Source organism: Somniosus microcephalus, chromosome 13, assembly GCF_052327205.1.
Source record: "Somniosus microcephalus isolate GS21.2 chromosome 13, FLI_Smic_1.0, whole genome shotgun sequence".
Classification (NCBI taxonomy): domain Eukaryota; kingdom Metazoa; phylum Chordata; class Chondrichthyes; order Squaliformes; family Somniosidae; genus Somniosus; species Somniosus microcephalus.
The window spans coordinates 190,137,643-190,161,115 of record NC_140999.1 but is presented as its reverse complement, the minus strand read 5'-3'; the positions used below and the strand labels follow the sequence as shown (position 1 = coordinate 190,161,115).

General features: G+C 48.8%; 1 protein-coding gene across 1 annotated transcript in view; it reads right to left on the bottom strand.

Annotated features, from left to right (window-relative positions):
* Positions 1-19,664, bottom strand: part of raly (RALY heterogeneous nuclear ribonucleoprotein) — a 247,391-nt gene extending 227,727 nt beyond the window's left edge. Inside the window, 1 exon segment of the mRNA XM_086005855.1 lies at positions 19,485-19,664. The gene's annotated coding sequence lies outside the window, so the exon portion shown is untranslated.
* Positions 19,665-23,473: the final 3,809 nt, after the last annotated feature.

Below are 23,473 nucleotides of genomic sequence, written 5' to 3'. Positions count from 1 at the left end.
CCTCACGTCCCCCCTGTATCTCTTGCCCAAAACCTTAAATCTGTGTCCCCGAGTCCCTGTACCATCGACTAGTGGGAACAGCCTTTCCCCGTCTAGCCTATCCAAACCCGTCATAATCTTGTACACCTCTATTAAATCACCCCTCAACCTCCTTTGCTCTAATGAAAACAAATCCAGCTTCTCCAACCTGTCCTTGTAGCTAAGATCCCCCATCCCCGGAACCATTCTGGTAAATCTCCTCTGCACCCTCTCAAGGGCCTTCACATCCTTCCTAAAGTGTGATGACCAGAACTGGACGCAATACTCCAGTTGTGGCCGAACCATGAATCTCCAGGAATTGAAGATTAATCTCCAGGAAGCTGCCGCGAGTAACACCCGGGGAGAAAAATCATCGAGGGCTCTTTAAAAATGAGGCGTCTTCATTTCCTTCACTTTCATTTATTAGTTAATAAAAATATTAGAGATGGGAAATAAAGGCTGTTTCACTAACAGCTGAGATTAATCTAATTGGGTAACAAGGGGGGAATTTTAACCCCACACCCCCCGACAGTGAGGGGGTTAAATCGGTAAATGTGTGAAACCCGACTCCAACCCGCCATCAGCCCGCAGTTTAACCATGGGTTAACCATGGGATCAGACAAATAATCCGACCCCTCTGGAGAGGCGGGTCAGTGATTATAATATGTTAATGAGGCTGCGTGCCTCAGATTTTGGGAGCCGTGTGGATTTAACAACCGCGGGCCGATTTTCCCAGGGCTCGGGAAACCTGGCAGCTGAAGGGAGGCGGGGGCTGCCGGATCCAGCGGGTAAGTGCTTTTCCAGCCCTGCTCGTGGGCCAGGAGGAGCAGGACTGCATCCCCACCCACCCCGGCCCCTCAAGCCAACCTCCTGCCGCCATCTTCAGGCTTCTCTCTCCCTCGCCGACCCTCCCCATGATCTCGGTCTCTCCCCCCCTCTTCTTCTCCCCCCCTCTTCTTCTCCCCCCTTCTCTCCCCCCCTCTTCTCTCCCCTTCTTCTTCTCCCCCCTTCTCTCCCCCCTTCTTCTCCCCCCTTCTTCTTCTCCCCCCTTCTCTCTCCTCCTTCTCCTCCTCCTTCTCCTCCCCCCTTCTTATCCCCCCCTTCTTCTCTCCCCCTTCTTCTCCCCTTCTCCTCTCCCCCTTCTCCTCTCCCCCCCTTCTTCTCTCCCCCCTTCTTCTCTCCCCCCTTCTTCTTTCCCCCCTTCTCTCCCCCCCTTCTCTCCCCCTTCTTCTCTCCCCTCGTGAACTCTCCCTTCCTCCGCGCTGCTGTACTCAGAGACCTACCCCGCCCCCCCTCTCCAAAGCCCCGATCTTCTCCAATTGCTCAGGACTCTCCTCAGCAGTCCCTGGTTGCGGCCTTCTACCGCAGGCTTTTCCTGCACAGCTGCCAGTCGGCCTCTCGGAGTAAAAAAAAATTATAATGAGGTCCTGCCGCTAAATTCGGCAGCGTTCCTAGAATTCCCGGCTCCTGACAGGCTCTCTCTCCTCCACCCACCAATCCCACTCCCTCCCCATAAATATCGGGGCCAAAGAGCCTGTTCTCTTTCCAATTGGCCGTGCGGAGGCAGTGCGCCTGGAGGATGGACCAATGACGGGTGTGTGGGGGGGGGGGCGGTTCGAGGCGGGAGGTCATGTGATGAAACCTCGCGTCCAACCAGAGTGGGCGACCCTACCTCAGTCTGAACCTTTCCTTTGAACAACAGAAGCACTTCTTGTACCCCAGCATGGGGGCAGGCGCAGAGCAAACTGAGGGGGGGTCCCAGCCATGGGCCTTGGGTTCGACAGCAGGAGAACAACTCTCTGCTGCGCCTCACCGGCACTTCCATGATCCCAAACCAGGCCCCTGACCCCTGACCCCTGACCTCTGCCTAGGCGGCTGCCACTTTTAGTACCAGTCTGTGAGCAACGTTGCTGCTGTAGGCGTTGGTCCACTGGGAATTGGGTTGGGACTCGCCATAAAGCAGTCAGCAGAGAGAGAGGGAGAGAGAAAGTGAGCGAGAGAGGGAGTGGGAGAGTGAGAGATAGAGCGAGAGAGGAAGTGAGAGATTGTGACAGAGAGGTTAACAAATAGATATATAGAGAGAGAGAGAAACACACACAGATATAAAGTGAGAGTCAAAGAGACAGAGAGAGTGAGAGAGAATATGTATATATATATACACACAGATATAAAGTGAGAGAGAATCAAAGAGGAGGAGACAGAGAGACGAAGACAGAGAGAGACACACACACAGACAGACATAGAGTCAAAGAGACAGAAAGAGACAGAGAGAGACAGAGAGACAGAGTGAGCAAGAAAGAGAATGAGCGAGAACAACAGAGAATATATATATAGAGAGAAAGACACACACACAGACATAAAGAGAGGGTCAAAGAGAGAGGCAGAGACAGGGAGAGACAGTGTGCAAGAGACAGAATGAGCGAGAGCGACAGGATATATACAGGGAACGATACACACACAGATATAAAGAGAGAGTCAAAGACAGAGACAGTGAGCAAGAGAGGCAGACAGAGACAGTCAGGCAGTAAGAGAGAATGTGTTGAATTCAACTCCAATTGCCAGTGGGGAAGATACAATGCGTTAGCTTGCTGTGCCTCCGAGCCCTGTTAACTAAATCATAAAAAAATGGATTTTCTGTCCATTTAAAATGATAATAAACAATCGGTGTTTTATGAGGAATTGATCACACGTGAGCAGAGGTGGGAGGATTAAATGTGTTTTAATGTCTAAAGTCTTTTAGCACCATTGCACCCTTAATGTCATCTACACCCCGAGCGGCAACGTTTTATAGTCAATCTTCGTGTTATTTATGTCCTGCAATTTAATTAATTTCAGAATCAGTGAAGATTCTCACCATTTTATGTGCAGCCACCTGCTTTGTGATATCAGAAGGAGCCTCTTTCCCTATTGCCGACTGACATTGATCGTTGACAGTCAGGCACTGCCTTCCGCCCCAGTCTGCGATGGGTTCGCTGATCATTGCCAGGACAGCAGTAGGTCAGACCCATGAGGAGGGGGAATAATAAGCAGCCAGTCCTCTCCTTACTGCTCACTATCCAAGGACTCCCTCTCCCTTGTTCAATGTCGAGTGAACCCCCACCCACCCCGCGAGAAACTGTGATACGTGGGGTTGGCGGGTGAGGACAGGGTTGGGCTGCCCTCTGGACCAATGACCAACTGGGCGAGATACTGGAGGGGCAGCTGGCACTCCTTGCACGTCCCCAGCCTTCAGAAGAGGAGGGGGCAAGAACTTAAGAAAGAACTTGCATTTCTATAGCGCCTTTCACAACCTCGGGACGTCCCAAAGCACTTCACAGCCAATTAAGTACTTTTTCCAAGTGGGGTCACTGTTGGAATGTAGGAAACGTGGCAGCCAATTTGCACACAGCAAGCTCCCACAAACAGAAATGAGATAATGAGCGGATAATCTGTTTTTAAAGTGATGTTGGTTGAAGGGTAAATATTGGCCCCAGGACACCGGGGAGAACTCTCCGCTCCTCGAGAGGTTAAGCTGCCAACTGCTGAGCCTGAGGAGGGGCCACGGATCGGGATACTCGGGGTATCCCAGGAATTGACCCCCCTGGGCATGATTCCATAGTTGGACATTGGGGGGTGGCGAAAAGCTCATTCCCCCCCACCCCCCACCCCCCTCACCCCATCGGAATTTCTGAAGTAACATAAATGGGATGGAAACTAGCCACTCCCTCCTCCCCTCCCCCTCCCCACCTCCCCTCCCCCTCCCCACATCCCTCCCCTTCCTTCCCCTCCCCCACCCCTCCCCACCTCCCCTCCCCCTCCCCACCTTCCCTCCCCTTCCTTCCCCTCCCCCTCCCCTCCCCACCTCCCCTCCCCTCCCCACCTCCCCTCCCCTCCCCACCTCCCCTCCCCTCCCCCTCCCCACCTTCCCTCCCCTTCCCTCCCCTCCCCACCTCCCCTCCCCTACCTCCCCCTCCTCCCCTCCCCTACCTCCCCCTCCTCCCGTTCCCAATCCCACTTCCCCTCCCCGTCCCCATCCCCCACCTCCCCGTTCCCAATCCCACCTCCCCTCCCCCTCCTCCCCTCCGGCTCCCCCTCCCCTCCCCCACACCCCGTTCCCAGTCCCTCCTCCCCTCCCCTCCCCTACCTCCCCCTCCTCCCGTTCCCAATCCCACCTCCCCTCCCCCTCCCCCACCTCCCCCTGTTCCCAATCCCACCTCCCCTCCCCCTCCTCCCCTCCGGCTCCCCCTCCCCTCCCCACACATCCCGTTCCCAGTCCCTCCTCCCCTCCCCTCCCCACCTCCCCTCCTCCCGTTCCCAATCCCTCCTCCCCTCCCCCTCCTCCCCTCCCCCACCTTCCCCTCCTCCCCTTCCCAGTCCCACCTCCCCATCCCTCTCCCTCCCCACATCCCCATCCCCCATTTAATGGGAAGCTAGACAGGTACACGAAGGAGAAACGAATAGAAGGATGTGTTGATGGGGTGAGATGAAGAGGAGTGGGAGGAGGCTCGTGTGGAGCATAAACACCGGCATGGACCTATTGGGCCGAATGGCCTGTAAATTCTATGTGTAATCCAACCCTGACCCGACTCTCCTCACCCGGCCTGACCCCTGATGGCAGCTCGCAACATTAACCTGAGTGAACTTACAGCTGATGAGTGGGGCTGCTCCTCACATGGGGAGGCTCTTCATGGATGGGCGATGGAGTAGGACGTGTCAGCGTTTTAGATATGAATGAAATAAGTGCTCATGCCCTTCAAAGAATGAATTCCAGTCTGAGCTTTCAGCAATAAAGTCGATTCATTGGCATGCATGAGAATTTAATTGACATTATTCAATTGCTGACTTATAATTTCATCTGGCATACAAAAGTGGCAAATGGAATTCCACCCAGAGAAGTGTCAGGTAATGCATTTGGGGAGGGCTAATAAGGCAAGGGAATACACAATAAATGGTAGGACACTGAGAAGTGTAGAGGAACAGAGGGGCCTTGGAGTGCATGTCCACAGATCCCTGAAGGTCTCAGGACAGGTAGATAAGGTGGTTAAGAAGACATACGGGATACTTTCCTTTATTAGCCGAGGCATAGAATATAAGAGCAGAGAGGTTAAGCCAGAATTTAGCAGAGAGGTCAATAACCAGGGGGCATAGATTTAAAGTAATTAGTAGAAGGATTAGAGGGGAGTTGAGGAGAACTTTTTTCACCCAGAGGGTGGTGGGGGTCTGGAACTCACTGCCTGAGAGAATGGTAGAGGCAGAAACCCTCATCACATTTAAAAAGTACTTGGATATGCACTTGAAGTGCCGTAACCTGCGGGGCTACGGACCAAGAGCTGGAAAGTGGGGTTAGGCTGGATCGCTCTTTGTAGGCCGGCACGGACACGATGGGCCGAATGGCCTGTTTAGGTGGATGTCAAAGATCTCACTGCACTATTTGAAGAAATTGTCCTCGCCAACATTCATCCCTCAACTAAAACAGATTACTCATCTCATTGCTCTTTGTTTCTGGGACCTTGCTGTGGGCGAATTGACTGGTGCATGTGCCAACATAACAACGGTGACTACTCTTCAAAAGTAATTCATTGGTTGTGAGGTGTTTTGGGGAGGTCCTATATAAAGGTGAAAGGCAGGGCCGAGTAGGCTTCCTTCCTGGAGTAGATTCTGGGTTATTAACCTGGATCCGATCCAACCTCAGTCAATTAACCAGCAATAACCAGCCTTAAAATGATTGGAAGGAGCGAGCTGCGCTCTTTGTAATAATCCTGCACGGCCTGCAGCCTGGGTTAGGGTGCACGGAGCAGATTCAACACAAGGAACTACACCTGTTCCTCAGCCCATGTGACAGACAGCGGAGCCTTGGAGTCTCTGCAGCTGGAAACAGTGGTGAATTCAAATTTACAAACTTTAAAAAATATTAACTTAGGTATATATAAAGTGGGCACAGGATCCAACATTAAGTGATCATCTGCAATTGTATTCCCTCGAGTATAGAAGATTAAAGGGTGATCTAATTGAGGTGTTTAAGATGATTAAAGGATTTTATAGGATAGATGGAGAGAAGCTATTTCCTCTGGTAGTGGGGAGTCCAGAATAAGGGGGCGTAACCTTAAAATTAGAGCCAGGCCGTTGAGGGGTGATGTCAGGAAGCACTTCTTCACACAAAGGGTAAGTGGAAATCTGGAACTCTCCCCCCCAAAAAGCTGTTGAGGCTGGGGGGGTGGGTTTTTGTTAGGCAAGGGTATTAAGGGTTACGGAACCAAGGCGGGTAGATGGTGTTGAGGCACAGATCTGTCATGATCTAATTGAGTGGTGGAAGAGGCTTGAGGGGCTGAATGGCCTCCTCCCGTTCCTACATAACTATCTTGTGATCTCAGCCGGGGGGGGGGGGGGGACACTTGGCCTCAGTGCCCCCAGTGTGAATAAGGGGAACAATCACCCAGGCTTCCTCTTTCTGATCATTATCCAGTGAGCCCTGGCCAGAACGTGCATGTGTGTGCATCTCAAGCGAGAGGAGAGTCAGCCTTAGTTATAATGCTCCTTGCCAAATACTCAATGGCTAGGGTGACACATGAAGAATGGTCATTTAAGCAAGGTAGCCAAGGGTCAGAGGGTAGCCAAGGGTCAGAGGGCAGCCAGTTTTTTAAAAATTCGTTCACAGGTTGTGGGCGTCGCCGGCAAGGCCGGCATTTATTGCCCATCCCTAATTGCCCTTGAGAAGCTGGTGGTGGGCAGCACGGTGGCATAGTGGTTAGCACTGTTGCCTCACAGCGCCAGGGACCCGGGTTCAAATCCGGCCTCGGATGACTGTCTGTGTGGAGTTTGCACATTCTCCCCGTGTTTGCGTGGGTTTTCTCCGGGTGCTCCGGTTTCCTCCCACAGTCCAAAGATGTGCGGGTTAGGTTGATTGGCCATGATAAAAATTGGCCCTTAGTGTTAGGGGGGATTAAATACGTGGGGTTACGGGGATAGGGCTTGGGTGGGATGGCTGTCGGTGTAGGGACCGGGTGCTAGGGTTTGGATGATCAGCCATGATCTCGTTGAATGGCGGAGCAGGCTCGAAGGGCCGAATGGCCTACTCCTGCTCCTATCTTCTATTATTCTATGTTTCTATGTTTCTTGAACCACTGTTTTTTGTAGCGGTTTGGTACAACTGAGTGTCTCGCTGGGCCAGTTCAGAGGTGCAGTTAAGAGCCAACCACATTGCTGTGGGTCTGGAGTCACATATCGGCCAGACCGGGTAAGGACAGCAGATTTCCTTCCCTAAAGGGCATCAGTGAACCAGATGGGTTTATACAACAATCCGATAGTTTCATGGTCACCATTACTGACACTAGCTTATTTAAAAAAAAAATTATTCCAGATTTATTTAATTAACTGATTTTAAAATTCCCCAGCTGCCGTGGTGGGATTTAAACTCATATCTTTGGATCATTAGTCTAGACCTTTAGGATTACTAGTCCAGTAACATAACCACTATTCTACTGGTCCCAATACCCATAGAACTGCGCCCAGCCCGCATCAGGCCCTTGAAGGAGAGCAGCTCCATCTCGCCATCATAGTCTGTCATAATATAAAAGGAAGCAGCTCAGGGTGGATCATTAAAGCAATTGTTTAATGAGCTGCGTCGTTCAATGAGCTGCTGGAGGCTGTGATTGATGACGCTAGTATTTTTTTGCATGTGTAAATGATCAAATTCCCGCACAAGCGTGGAAAAAACCCTGGTAGACAGCGACAGCGTCTTTTTATCCGCAGATTTATACGTTCAATCGGGTTCGATACACTCCAGCGTAATGGCGGCAAATGCCAATCTTGTTAAAGGGAAGAAAGATGGGAGGGAAAGCGATGAGTGAGGAGGACATAAAAAACCTGCAAAAGGACATGGACAGGCTAAGTGAGTGGGCAAAAGTTTGGCAGATGGAATATAATGTTGGAAAGTGTGAGGTTATGCACTTTGGCAGAAAAAATCAAAGAGCAAGTTATTATCTAAATGGAGAGAAACTGCAAAGTGCTACAGTACAAAGGGATCTGGGGGTCCTGGGGCATGAAACACAGAAGGTTAGTATGCAGGTGCAGCAGGTGATCAGGAAGGCCAATGGAATCTTGGCTTTTATTGCAAGGGGGATGGAGTATAAAAGCAGGGAAGTCTTGCTTCAGTTATACAGGGCACTGGTGAGGCCACACCTGGAATACTGCGTACAGCTTTGGTTTCCATATTTAAGAAAAGATATACTTGCTCTTGAGGCAGTTCAGAGAAGGTTCACTCGGTTGATTCCGGAGATGAGGGGGTCGACTTATGAGGAAAGGTTGAGTAGGTTGGGCCTCTACTCATTGGAATTCAGAAGAATGAGAGGCGATCTTATCGAAACATATAAGATTGTGAGGGGGCTTGATCGGGTGGATGCGGTGAGGATGTTTCCACTGATGGGTGAGACTAGAACTAGGGGGCATAATCTTAGAATAAGGGGCTGCCCTTTCAAAACTGAGATGAGGAGAAACTTCTTCACTCAGAGGGTAGTAAATCTATGGAATTTGCTACCTCAGAGAGCTGTGGAAGCTGCGACATTAAATAAATTTAAAACGGAGATAGACAGTTTCCTAGCTGATAAGGGAATTAGGGGTTACGGGGAGAGGGCAGGGAAGTGGACGTGAGTCTAGGTTCGGATCAGCCATGATCCTACTGAATGGCGGAGCAGGCCCGAGGGGCCGTATGGCCTACTCCTGCTCCTATTTCTTATGTAATAAAGATTTGTGCATATCAAAGGACACTATTATTACAACAACAACACCCCCTAGGCGCTTCACAGGAGCGCTATCGAACAAAATTTGACAACGAGGAGGTATTAGGACAAGATGGAGTTTTTAAGCAGGGTCTTAAAAGGAGGAGAGCGAGATAGAGAGCCAGAGTGGTTTAGGGAGGGAATTCCAGAGCTCAGGGCCCAGGTCGCCGATGATGGGGGGGCGAAGAAAATCAGGGACGTGCAAGAGGCCAAAATTGGTGGAGTGCAGAGATCTCGGAGGGTTGTGGGGCTGGAGGAGGTTACAGAGCTAGGGAGGAGGGACGAGGAGGGATTTGAAAACAAGGATGCGATGTTTAAAATCGAGGTGTTGCAATGCAACTTAAGCTTCTCATCAAGGCTAACCAAGAGAGCAGTTAAAAATACCCTGTTCTATATATGTTCCCCACAAAACACATTTGTCTGAGCTCTCATTGCAGAATGCAGCACCCGGCACAAGTAAAGTACGCTGGAGATTAATTATTGCAGGCCTCTTTCAAGTAGAATCAGTTATGTACATAGCCCGAGGCTGTTAGTGCTGTGGATGCCACACTGAGGATTCCACAGCAACAAACAACTGTTTATGTGTAAGCACGCGCACGCTCACTGCTTTCAAACCCTTCGTTCGCAGCTTTATTTCTGTCCGTCAAACCATCCCCTGTTGGCTAGGGGAATGGCAGTGATAGCCAGCAATGGGAACCCACATCGCTGGCCAAAGCTCAGGCCACCTCCAGGCGGGCATTTACGGACATGGAGCAGGAGTCGGCCACGCGGCCCCTCGAGCCTGCTCCGCCATTCAATAAGATCATGGCTGATCTTCTACCTCATCTCCACTTTCCAGCTCGATCTCCATATCCCTTGAGTCCTTTAGTGTCAAAAAATCTATCGATCTCTGTCTTGAATATACTCAACGACTGAGCCTCCACAGCCCTCTGGGGCAGAGAATTCCAAAGATTCACAACCCTCTGAGTGAAGAAATTCCTCCTCATCTCAGTCCTAAATGGCCGACCCCTTATCCTGAGACTGTGCCCCCTAGTTCTAGAATCTCCAGCCAGGGGAAACAACCTCTCAGCATCTACCCTGTCAAGCACTCTAAGAATTTTATTCGTTTCAATCAGATCACCTCTCATTCTGCTAAACTCCAGAGAATATATTTATGTTTTAAATAGGCAGTCACCCCCGCCCCCCCCACACAGGTGCTGCTGAGATGGGTCTTGCAGCCCTGGGGTTTGGCAACGGCAGAACCACATTTACCTTACGGCACTGCCGTCAAAGGTGCGGTTCACCAGGCTGATACCTGGGATGGCAGGAATGACGTATGAGGAGAGATTGTGTCGATTGGGCTTATACTCACTGGAGTTTAGAAGATTGAGAGGGGATCTCATCGAAACCTATAAAATTCTGTCAGGCCTGGACAGACTAGATGCAGGAAGGATGTTTCCGATGGCCGGGGAGCCCAGAACCAGGGGTCATAGTCTAAGGATAAGGGGTAGGCTATTTAGGACAGAAATGAGGAGGAATTTCTTCACCCAGAGAGTGGTGAACCTGTGGAATTCTCTGCCACAGAGGGCGGTGGAGGCCAGTTCATTAAACATATTCAAGAAGGAGTTAGATATATTTCTTAAGGCTAAAGGGATTAAGGAATATGGGGAGAAAGCAGGGACAGGGTACTGAATTTGGATGATCAGCCATGATCTCATTAAATGGCGAAGCAGGCTCGAGGGGCCGAATGGCCTACTCCTGCTCCTATCTTCTATGTTTCTATGTGGTTGTCAACGGCAACCGCATAAACCAGACGAGCCGTGAAAGTCTCTTCAGACATCTGGATTTCACCGCGGCCCCTTTAAGTCTGCTGTTGTCAGACTGCTTGCCCGACAGCCAGACCCGGATGAGCCGTGATATCCTCCATTGGGACGACCGAAGCCATTGTCTTCAGTCCCCGCCACAAACTCCATTCCCTAGCCATCGATTCCATCCCCCTCTCTGGCCACTGTCTGAGGCTGAGCCAGATTGTATGCAGCCTCGGCATTCCTATTTGACCCCGAGCTGAGCTTCTGGCTCCAGATCCTCTCCATCTCCAAGAACGCCTACTTCCACCTCTGCGATATAAAAACATTAGAACATAAGAAATAGGAGCAGGAGTCGGCCATTCAGCCCCTCGAGCCTGCTCCGCCATTCAATAAGATCATGGCTGACCTGATCTTGGGCTCAGCTCCACTTCTCTGCCCGCTCCCCGTAACCCTCGACTCCCTTATCATTCAAAAATCTGTCTATCTCCAACAAATATATTCAATGACCCAGCCTCCACAGCTCTATGAGGCAGAGAATTTCACAGATTTACGACCCTCTGAGAGAAGAAATTCCTCCTCATCTCAGTTCTAAAAGGGTGCCCCCTTATTCTGAAACTGTGCCCCCGAGTTCTAGATTCCCCCACGAGGGGAAACATCTTCTCTGCATCTACCTTGTCGAGCCCCCTCAGTATCTTATGTTTCAATAAGATCACCTCTCATTCTTCTAAACTCCAATGAGTATAGGCCCAACCTGCTCAACCTTTCTTCATAAGTCAACCCTTCATCTCAGGAATCAACCTCATGAACCTTCTCTGAACTGCCTCCAATGCAAGTATATCCCTCCTTAAATAAGGAGACCAAAACGGTACGCAGTACTCCAGGTGTGGTCTTTGTGTCCTCTTCACAACTTCACAAATTTGGCTAAAGTGCACTCGGTCCCTTCATCCAAGTCATTAATATAGATTGTAAATAGTTGAGGCCCCAGCACTGATCCCTGTGGCACCCCACTAGTTACCGTTTACCAACTGGAAAATGACCTATTTATCCCGACTCTCTGTTTTCTGTTAGTTAGATAACTGAATGACAACCAAAAACTCCCATTCCTACTGGGAGAGGAGAGAAGCTGTATAACACTGGCGGCACGCTATGTTACAGCTTGCCATGAACAGAGAGCCAACCAGTGAACTAGGAAAAGAGTGTATATAAACAATGCGAATGTATATTTATACACTCAGGGATATACCTGTTTATGTACTGTATGAATAGAACTGCGTTTATGTGGTAAACCATAAATGTATTTTGATGCTTTGGCAACATAGGATGTAACTTGTCATGCCGATAAAGCGATTTGAATTGTGAATTGTGAATTGTAGATATCACCCGTCTCCGCACCTGCCTCAACCGTCTGTTGGTATCTTCATAAATGCCTTTGTTACCTCCGCTATTCCAACGCACTTCTGGCTGGCCTCCCACCTACCGCCCTCCATAAACTTCAGCTCATCCAAAACTCTGCTGTACGTTATCCTAACTCGCACCAAGTCTCCTTCACCCATCACCCCTCTACACGCGGACCTACATTGGCTCCCGGTCCCCGCACATCTCAAGTTTAAAATATTCATCCTGGTGTTCAAATCCCTCCATGGCCTCCCTATCTCTGTAACCTCCTGCAGCCCTACAACCCTCCGAGATCTCTGCGCTCCTCCAACTCTGGCCTCTTGGCCATCCACCACTTCTGTTGCCCCACCATTGGCGGCTGTGCCTTCAGCTGCCTAGGCCCTAAGCTCCAGAATTCCCTCCCTGATCCTCTTTGCCTCTCTACCTCTCTCTCTCCTCCTTTAAGACGCTCCTTCAAACCTACTTCTTTGACCAAGCTTTTGGTCACCTGCCCTAATATCTTCATATGTGGCTTTGTGTCAAATTTTGTCTGATTATGCTCCTGTGAAGTCCCTTGGCATGTTTTTTGATGTTAAAAACGCTATATAAATGCATTGTTTTTTTAAGGGCACCTGCACACATTCTTTCACCTCTTTAACTAATATCTGACTGACTAATTGCATCATTTCCGATATTGAATATTAAACCTCAAAGGTCAGTAAAGGTAAGGTTCTGCTGAATAAGACACCAGGTAATAACGGGCTCGCCTCTTAAAGAAGCAGCACTCTTATCAGGGCTTTACAGGGAAAATATTCGGTTAACTCCTTTAAAGGACTGAGTGTTTTTGTAAACCAGAAAAACAACTATTGTTCGGTTTTGGAGAAACATGCATTTATCCCCAGGCACCCATCCTATTTGGGAATGTGGCTACACGGGAGATGGAGGAAAGAGGCCATTAAGAAACAGTTCTTTCCAGGGGGTCACTGCATTAGATGCCGAGTTGACTTACAATCAATGTTCCCCCTAAGGTGCGCGGCCATGCAGCGATCGGGAGGTCCCGCGCAGGCCGTCACCAGCTGCTGCCGCTGGAACGGATACCGCGCTTCGTGGCCGCGCATCTTTAAAGGGCCCGCGCATGAAAGATAAATGAGAGGGAACATTGCTTACAGTGCATTTAAATCAGTACAAATGGAGATAGCTTAATAAACTGGAAAACTTCACCTCCAATAGGAAATTGAGGTTACCAGCTCCCAAGGAACCACCCAGAACTGGCAGTCATACTGCTCTACTGCCCCATTGTAACTGGCACGTTCGAAACCAAAGACTGCAGGAGTCCCAAGGCGGGAAGATCAGCTGATTGGTCAGTTATACAGAAACCATCCCAGGCGCTGAATTCCATTCCCCGCCCCCCCCGAACACACTTATGTTGACACCAGAAGGACTGACAAAAGTGCGTTCCCCGGTTGGTGCTGCTGGTGGATTCCAGGAGATCGTTCCATTAACTCTACCCTTTATGTACGTTTTGCCCATTTGGACAGTACAGAGTGGCATTGAGTGGGATAGTGGGAAATGGGGACATATCTTCCGCAACAGGCCAGTTATCATGCCTGCCCCATTTAACAGGAGTGAACAATGTGGAGTTGATGTAGAAGTTTAGCCATGTTCTTGCTGAATGGCGAAGCAGGCTCAAGGGGACGTATGGCCTACTCCTGATCCTATTTCTTATGTTCTTATGTTCACTGTTGTAATGTAGGAAACGCGGCAGCCAATTTACGTACAGCAACCGCCCACAATTCGCAATGTGATAAATGACCAGATAATCTGCTTTTTAGTGATATTGGTTGAAGGATAAATATTGGCCAGAACACCAAGGAGAACTCCCCTGCTCTTCTTCGAAATAGTGCCTTGGCATCTTTAGTGTCCATCTAACAGGACAGACGGGGCCTCGGTTTAACATCTCATCTGAAAAACGGCACCTCTGACAGTGCAGCGCTCCCTCAGCACTGCACTGGGAGTGTCAGCCTGCATTTTGTGCTCAAGTCTCTGGAGTGGGGCTTGACCCCACGACCTCCTGACTCAGAGGCGAGAGTGCTGCCCACTGAGTCAAGGCTGACACTATGGGGCCGATTTTTCTGGAGCCGTCAGGCGGGCTTTCAGGCGTGTGGGGGGGGGGGGGGGAAATCACAAAAATAGGGGGTCGCGACCCCCCCCGTCCGACTTTCACCTCGGTGTTTCAATCTGACCCAAATCAGTCCCACCCGCAGCAGGCGGGACTGGTCTTTAGGCAGCCTAATCACCAATAATTGGTACCTATAATGCCATTTTAAGGGGCCCTTGCTATTTTCAGCCTTTTCCCATGCTAAACATGCCTGGTGGGAACCCCGCTGATGAAACCTGGCGTGAACAATATCGGCTTGCTTACTATCAGCTGCAGCTCAATCAGGAAAGAAGAGATTTAATTAGACAACATTTGTAGGTTGCAGGACCTTGTTATTTCAGGCTTGGGGCAACTTGTTCCAGGCTTACGCACAGCTGTGGAAGGTTGGAGCCTCACACACATCTCCAATGTGAGCTCCTGGGAAGCACCTCTTGGCACCCTCACTCAGCGCTTCCTCAACAGAGGCATCTACCAGAAGTATGGGACGCCTTTTTTCCCTTCCCTTCATGCCATTAGAGGATCTCCAGCAGCAGAGGCGGCAGCAGCAGAACCAGGAACAGCAGGATGAGCACCAGGAGCACCAGGCTGCTGCTCACTCACCTGAAGCTGCACAGGCCAGAAGGGGCCAGCGCTTGGAAGTGGCTTGAGAGCACCTTGCTGCGCTTTAGGGGGCCATGGGGACCCGTATCTGCACTGGCAGTCCTACTCATAAGGACTTCCATGAAGGTCTGGTTTCTCTGTTCAATGGATGCCCATCGCTCCTCAAGAGATGTCATTCTATTATGAACACTCACCATGTTTTCCATACCCTGGCGACTTATCTCCTCCATGGAGGTTGCCATCCTTTCCATGGTGATGCGTTCATGTGCCAATGACTCCACAAAGGCTCAGCTCATCTTCACTATGGACTCCTCCATTCGCTCCACACTCGCAGCGACCCTGGAGACAAAACCTGCCAGTGACTCCTGCATCTGTGCATGGAGATCCATTACCTCTTCTCTTGCGGATGGACCCAGAGGCAGAGGGTCGACATGCAGCTGAGCTGAGCTGGCAGAGTCCTGCGCACTCCGACGAGGACTCTCTACTACTGTCCCTGTCTCCACAATCTGCTGATGCTCACTTGTGAGCTGTGAAACACCAGGTGACAACACTACTCTATGTCCCGAAGGTCCCCCCGAGGTGTGAATGTCTGCGCTGGTGCTGGGTGCGCTTACTTCTGCTGACGCTGCGCTCTCAGAGGTTGAAGCTTCCTCTGAGGAGTCTGGCTGCACAGCCTCTTCCTCCTCCACAGTGGGGACGGGGGCTCTGGATGGTACTGTGGGGGAGTAAAGGAAGGAGTTAGAGATGTAATGCCAAGGTTCTTCTGATGACTCCCAGCGAGTTGACATCTGCTGACACCTGCATCCATGCAGCCTTGGTCTCAGTGGGAGGCCTCTTCCTCCCTGACCTAGAGAAGAGGACCTCCCTGTGGGCCCTAACCCCATCCAATAATGCCTGCAGTGAAGCCTCGTCGAATTTGGAGGCAGCTCGGGGTCTGGCACTGGCCACAGCTGCTGCAGGCTCCTCTGCCATCCTGTATGGTTCGTTTGGAAGCCTTCAGAGGATGCAGTGCTTGCTATGGACCTTGAAAGCACCACGAATGATGACATCATACTGTGGGGCTTTCTGACTGGAAATAGTCAATTAGCAAGGCTTCCCACACGCTGGAAAAGAATTGGCCAATTGAGGGAAAATTGCATCGATGTGGCAGACCCATTTAGATTCGTGTGGGAACCCCGGCATTCGGGGAACCCGACAATTCCCCGCACCTGCGGGAAAATCGACCCCTATAAGTCTACACAGTCTTCCTCCTCCCTGCATCTTCACCCTGCTGAGTCAAAAAAGGCTCATTACACTGTCTTCTTCTCTAGCTCATTCTTTCTTAGAGGCTCCAAATTGGGGAGCTGCTACCCTCCCCCCCCATCTCATCTTCCTTCTACAAGGCTTTTAAAACCTAACCTTGGTGTCCCCGAACCACCACTCTTTGATTTACCTCACTCTCTCACCTACTCCTTTCAACCTTAATGGCGTCCTGCACGTTAAGGGTCTCGTCCTACAATTAGCTTTCTCAAATTAAACAACTTTTAGTCAGGGGGCCATTGTTAGCAGGATTGGTAGTGTCACCCATTCCTACCAGATGTTCCTCTGTCCGGGTAACACAATCACAGAAATATAGGCATCAAGGGGTTTGGGGGAGAGAGAGCGGGAATATGGTATTGAGATAGAGGATCAGCCATGATCATATTGAATGGTGGAGCAGGCTCGAAGGGCCGAAGGGCCGAAGGGCTGACTCCTGCTCCTATTTCTCTATGTTTTTCTATGTTTCTATATAGAAGCTACAACATGGACACTGGCCATTCGGCCCAACCTGTCCATGTCGGCCTTTCCCCTCCATGCAAACAAATAGTTCTAATCACATCTACCCACCCTGTTCCCAAACCCCTTCAGCCCCTTTCCCTTCATCCACCTCTCCCAAACAAATCTTGAATAGTTTCTGCCTCAACCACTAACCCTGGAAGTTGGGTTGCCAACTCTGGTTGGCCGCATTCCTGGAGTTTTATCACATGACCCCCTGCCTCCAAATGCCCCGCCCCCACACTCCCGCCATTGGTCACCCGACATGTCCATCCTCGTGGTGACCCGCCTTCCCACAGCCAATCGGAAAGTGAATGGACTCTTCATTACCCAATTGGATGACTCTTGACTATAAAGTCAAAACAGTCCTTTTATCTCCACCCCCACCCCCGTATAATTAATGAACACCAAATGAATAAATTGCCCCATGATTTATTTCTCCTGGGGGTAGTGACGTAATAAAACGCACTACGCACTTGGTTTGAGCATAAGGCTTTAATCAACTTGTTTCAGAACATGGAGGTCTAGTTGTACTTCACTAGTTCCTTGTCTTACAAAATGTCCCTGGCAAGCTGGGCCCACGCCCGAGTACTTATACTCCTTGGACGGCGCCACCAGCTGGCCATCCAGCATTATTTCACGAGTAGTTTCTTGATGAATGATGAGATTTATGACAGGTAGCTTGCATCTGTGTCCAGGAGACTAGTCTTTAATTCCTGTAGAGTCCAGGGGAAATCCTGGAGGGTTGGCAATGGCAACACTACCCACTCTAGAATGGCCTTGGAGCATCCCAGAGAAAGTTACCACGGGAGCACGCCCACTCCACAATCTCGGCACCGATGCCAAGCTGAATCTGCTTCGGGCTGACACTGAACCTGGAGTCGCGATCGGGGTTGCCCAGGCCCGAACTGAGTCCGAAGGGAAGTGGAGTGAGACGACCTTCTCCGGGAAGTCTCAATCAGTTGGTTCCAGTGTCAGGTAGGTGAGGAGAGATTGGGTCGATTGGGCTTTTACTCGCTGGAGTTTAGAAGAATGAGAGGGGATCTCATTGAAACTTATAAAATTCTGACAGGACTGGACAGACTAGATGCAGGAAGGATGTTCCCGATGGTCGGGGAGTCCAGAACCAGGGGTCACATTCTAAGGATAAGGGGTAGGCCATTTAGGACAGAAATTAGGAGGAATTTCTTCACCCAGAGAGTGGTGAACCTGTGGAATTCTCTACCACAGAAGGCAGTAGAGGCCAATTCATTAAATATATTCAAGAAGGAGTTGGATATATTTCTTAAGGCTAAAGGGATCAAGGGATATGGGGAGAAAGCAGGGACCGGGTACTGAATTTGGATGATCAGCCATGATCGCATTGAATCGAGGGGCCAAATGGTCTACTCCTGCTCCTATCTTCTATGTTTCTATGTTTCTATGACCCCGATGAGGCTGTGGGGGGTGGGTACAGGCTCGAATTCACACTCTAACCGCAGTGTCCGCACGAAACTAAACTGCTTCACGCTGGAGCATATCGTTGTAGTGTGAATGCAGCCCTAAATCCGGTTGCCTGTGGCAACAGCAAACCAGCAGGCCCACCCATAGCAACGACCACGGCAACACGCAGGAACCAACCCCATCACTCATTGAGCCGTATGTGGAGATTCATACACCTTCAAAAACCAATTATGGGGATGGTTTTCCAAATGCCCATCCTGGGGGAAAGGTTCTATGCTCTTTGGACATGACCTTATTGGATAATCGCTGCCAAACCTGGTATTTTTGAGGGGGGAAAAAAGAGTTACCTTTGCCACATTGATATCCGCACTAAGTAACACATTTCGGTACAATTTTCAAGATATGTCCAGTGTTTGTAAAGAGAAAAATGAAAAAAATTGCCACTTATATTTCCACACAAGGGCAGCAGTGCCCCTTTAAAAATTCCTCTAACATTTTTAAATTGCCTTCCTGCTCTCAGTGGGGGACAGGGAGTAACTGTCCTCAAAGTCTCGGGAGGAAAGAATGACCTTTCAAAGCTGTCTCTATAGCAAAATGCAATCTTATTGTCCATTCATTTGAACACCTCCGTCGACACCTCATACACACCACTTCCACTTTTAAATCTAAGAGATGTGTAGCATCACATTTTAATTTTTTTTTAATGCAATAATAATATGCTACGTACCAGTCAGGAGTTTTTTTTTTACAGTTGCCTTTGTTATATGTAGAAAATATGATAGCAGCTGATTGCTAAAAACAAGCAAGACTGCTACAATTTAAAAAAAAACCTCCCTCGCTCTCTCTCTCCATAGAACCACCATCTCCACAACACCCCTCGCTCCCTCAGTCAGCCACAGCAACTCCATTTAAAAAAAAGAGAGAAATCATCTGCCAAAAACACAACCAACCGAGAAAGAAAGTGACAAACTTTTTTTTTTGAAGGGGGGGTTTAAAAAAAGGCACAAAAAAAAGAAATCGCAAGATCCTAAGCAATAAAATTGCATTTTGTTAAAAGTCGTTCAAAACAATTGCATCCAGTTGGCACATTATTATTTGTAGAGGGTTGGGGGGGGGGGGGGAATATATATACACACAACTAATTAAAAATACATTAGAGAGAGAAAAAAGGAAAAATCAAAATGGGATATTGCACACATTCAAGGCTGTGTGTGTGTAACTATCAAAAATCTGGATAGTTGCACATACACGGTCTGGAATATGTGCAATATGATATTTCCCTTAACATTGCATATTAATTATCCCAAAATTATTTTCTCTCACACACACACACACACGTATAGATATATTCATACTTGTATCTGGTGCATCACAAGTGCAAGACAGAAACTATTATTTTATATATACACACACACACACACACTGTTTCTTCCCCTCCCCATCTATCTATATTTTTTTTGGTTAAGGAAATGCATTAACAAAATGACCAAAAGCAGGGAATGTTCTTGGTCTTTTTAAAAAAAAAATCAAAACGTCACAGACAGTAAAATTACTCACCGAGGCAAGAAAATTCAGGAGTTAAAAAACGGCAAAGAGAGAAAGAGAGAGAGAGATATATACTGTATATGTATATATATATATAATAAGAGAAAGGCGAGCAGCAGACTGGCTGGGGAAAGGGGGCTGAGGGGCTGGTGGAACAAGCCAGCCAGCGGAGCCAGTGTAGCGCAATCCACCAGCAGCCGGCACTCTCCACTTGGGCCAGAGGGGGGTGAACAGGGACTTGAGGGGGGGAGACCCACCAGGCAATCCACCCCGCAGCCCCCCTCAGGAGAGGGGCCCCAACACACATCACTAATATTTGCTCCGACTGCCTTCGGGTTTGCGGGTTTGCGGGGGTTGACCTCTCCCCCTTTCAGACCCTCACTCTCTTCCCTCTGCGCTGATGGTGGGTTCCATCCCAGATCCATCATCCTCTCGCCCAGGGAAGCTTTGCTCAGGAGCAGTAATTATAGAAATCGGCTGCAATCAGCTTTTAAATAGCTGCGGCTCCTATTATCGATTAATATTTTAAGAAAAAAATTAAACCCACTCGTGCATCCATGCGTACAACACAAATTGTCATATTTTTAACCTGGGTTCTAACAAGATCAGCCTATTGCTGAAGGTCCTTCATTACTAGCAAATTAAATATCTTGGGCTCTTCCTATCATTTTTTCCCCATTCTAAATTGCTCTGTCCACCTGAATAATGGGAACCCCCCTCCCCCGCCAAATTTGGCAGATTGTGATCCGCTCCCCTCATAGTGAAGGCTCTGCAGCACCACCACTGTTGAGAGGCTGTCATTACAGCGTGACTAGTTTACATAGCAAGTTTCCATTATAAATGTGGACATTGGCATTTCAAACGGGGAATGGTTGCCGCGAGGAGCACGCGGACGTCGCCAGCACACTGCAGCTGAAGTGCGTGCTATCTGCAGGTACTGACCAAGGTCAACAGCACCTCGCTCCCCGTGACCTCTACAACAACAACATAGAAACATAGAAGATAGGAGCAGGAGTAGGCCATTCGGCCCCTTGAGCCTGCTCCACCATTTAATAAGATCATGGCTGATCATCCAAATTCAGTACCCTGCCCCTGCTTTCTCCCCATATCCCTTGATCCCTTTAGCCTCAAGAAATATATCTAACTGCTTCTTGAATATATTTAATGAATTGGCCTCAACTGCCTTTTGTGGTAGAGAATGCCACAGGTTCACCACTCTCTGGGTGAAGAAATTCCTCCTCATCTCTGTCCTAAATGGCTTACCCCTCATCTTTAGACTGTGACCCCTGGTTCTGAACTCCCCTGCCATCGGGAACATCCTTCCTGCATCTAGTCTGTCTAGCCCTGTTAAAATGTTATATGTTTCAATGAGATCCCCTCTCATTCTTCTAAACTCCAGCAAATATAAGCCCAATCGACCCAATCTCTCCTCATACGTCATTCCTGCCATCCCAGGTATCAGTCTGGTGAATCTTCGCAGCACTCCCTCCATGGCAAGAACATCCTTCCTCAGATAAGGTGACCAAAACTGCACACAATATTCAAGGTGTGGTCTCACCAAGGCCCTGTACAACTGCAGCAAGACATCCTTGCTCCTGTACTCGAATCCTCTTGCTATGAAGGCCAACATACCATTTGCCTTCTTAACCACCTGCTGCATCTGCATGCTTACCTTCAGTGACTGGTGCACAAGGACACCGGGTCTCGTTGCACTTCCCCTTCTCCCAATCTATTGCCATTCAGATAATAATCTGCCATCCTGTTTTTGCCACCAAAGTGGATAACCTTGCATTTATCCACATTATACTGCATCTGCCATGCATCTGCCCAATCACCCAACCTGTCCAAATCATACTGGAGTTTCTCGGCATCCTCCTCACAGCACACACGCACTCCCAGCTTTGTGTCATCTGCAAACTTGGAGATATTGGGCCAAAAATTCAGGTCGGGGGCTTCCCGCGTGTGCAAGCCCCCGATCTGCACTCACCCTGCGCGCTGACATCTGAAGCCCGGGCCTGCTTGCATTTCCTGTCACAGGCCCGGTTCAGATGTTAGCGCGCAGTGCTTACCTGATCCAGCGGCGTAGTTAGTGCGATGTGCCGGCTAGGATCAGGTGAGCACTGTACAACCAATCAGGGGAGGGGAAGGTTCATTCATGAGTTTGAGAGTAAGAACTGTCAAACTCATGAAAACTACGGGGGCCCAAAACACTATTTAAACTTTAAATAAAAATTTAAAAAACATCCCAATCATTAAATTAAGTATAAATAAGTTTAAAAAAATAATTTAAACAATAAGTCTTTTTTTTGAAAAAAATAAATTTTTTAATAAAAACGGTTTAAAACTAAACTTACCTTATTGTAGATTCTTTAAAATAATAAACCTGTGGGAAAAAAAATTCTAAATTACACTAAAACACCACTTACCTGTAAAAATAAATACTTACGTGTGCTTTTTACAAGCGTAAAGACCGGAGGCCTTTACACATGCGCAAATCCCCCAAAACAGAGGAAATCCAAGACGCACGCGCTGCCCCCTACAGCGCATGCGCTAGCCTCTTCAACTCTTGGGTTGGAGGAGAGGAAATGCCGGTTTTCAGCGCATGCGCTGTGCATGCTGAAAACCGGCATTTCCTCCGGCCAGACGCGTGAGTACCCCTTCCGTACTCACGCGTTTGGGGAGGAATTTCTGCCCCATTACATCCAGTTCCCTCGTATAGATCATTTATATATATTGTGAATAGCTGGGGTCCTAGCACCAATCTCTGCGGTACCCCACTAGTCACTGCCTGCCACTCGGAAAAAGACCCATTTATTCCAACTCTTTGCTTCCTGTCTGCCAACCAGTTCTCTATCCAAGTCAATACCTTACCCCCAATCCCATGTGCTTTAACTTTACACGCTAATCTCTTATGCGGGACCTTATCAAAAGCCTTCTGAAAGTCCAAATACACCACATCCACTGGTTCTCCCTTATCTATTCTACCAGTTACATCCTCAAAAAATTCCAGTAGGTTAGTCAAGCACGATTTACCTTTTGTAAATCCATGTTGACTTTGTCCGATCCTGTCACTGTTTTCCAAGTGCTCTGCTATTACATCTTTTATAATGGACTCTAGCATTTTCCCCACTACCGATGTCAGGCTTACTGGTCTATAATTTCCCGTTTTCTCTCTACCACCTTTTTTAAATAGTGGGGCTACATTAGCTACCCTCCAATCCATGGGAACTGTTCCAGAGTCTATAGAATTTTGGAAGATGACCAGCAATGCATCTACTATTTCTAGGGCCACATCCTTAAGTACCCTAGGATGTAGATTATCAGGCCCTGTGGATTTATAGGCCTTCAATCCCATCAATTTCCCTAACACCATTTCCCTACAAATACTGATTTCATTTAGTTCCTTCCTCTCATTAGACCCTATGTTCCCTGACATCTCTGGGAGGTTATTTGAGCCCTGCTTTGTGAAGACAGAACCAAAGTATGTATTTAATTGGTCAGCCATTTCTTTGTTCCCCATTATAAATTCCCCTGATTCTGACTGCAAGGGACCTACGCTTGACTTCACCAATCTTTTTCTCTTTACATGTCTATGGAAGCTTTTATAGTCAGTTTTTATGTTCTCTGCAAGTTTACTCTCATACTCTATTTTCCCCCTCTTAATTAATCCTTGTTACAGGACAACTTACATTTATATAGCACTCTTAAAATGTCCCAAGACGCTTCACAGGAGCATTATCAGACAAAATTTGACACCAAGCCACATGAGCTATCAGGACAGGTGCCCAAAAGCTTGGTCAAAGAGGTCGGTTTTAAGGGGTGTCTTAAAGGAGGAAAGCGAGGTCGAGAGGCGGAGAGGTTTAGGGAGGGAATTCCAGAGCTTAGGGCCTCGGCAGCTGATAGCACGGCCGCCAGTGGTGGAGTGATGGAAATTCAGAATGCGCAAGAGGCCAGAATTAGAGAAGTGCAGAGATCTCAGACGGTTGTAGGGCTGGAGGAGG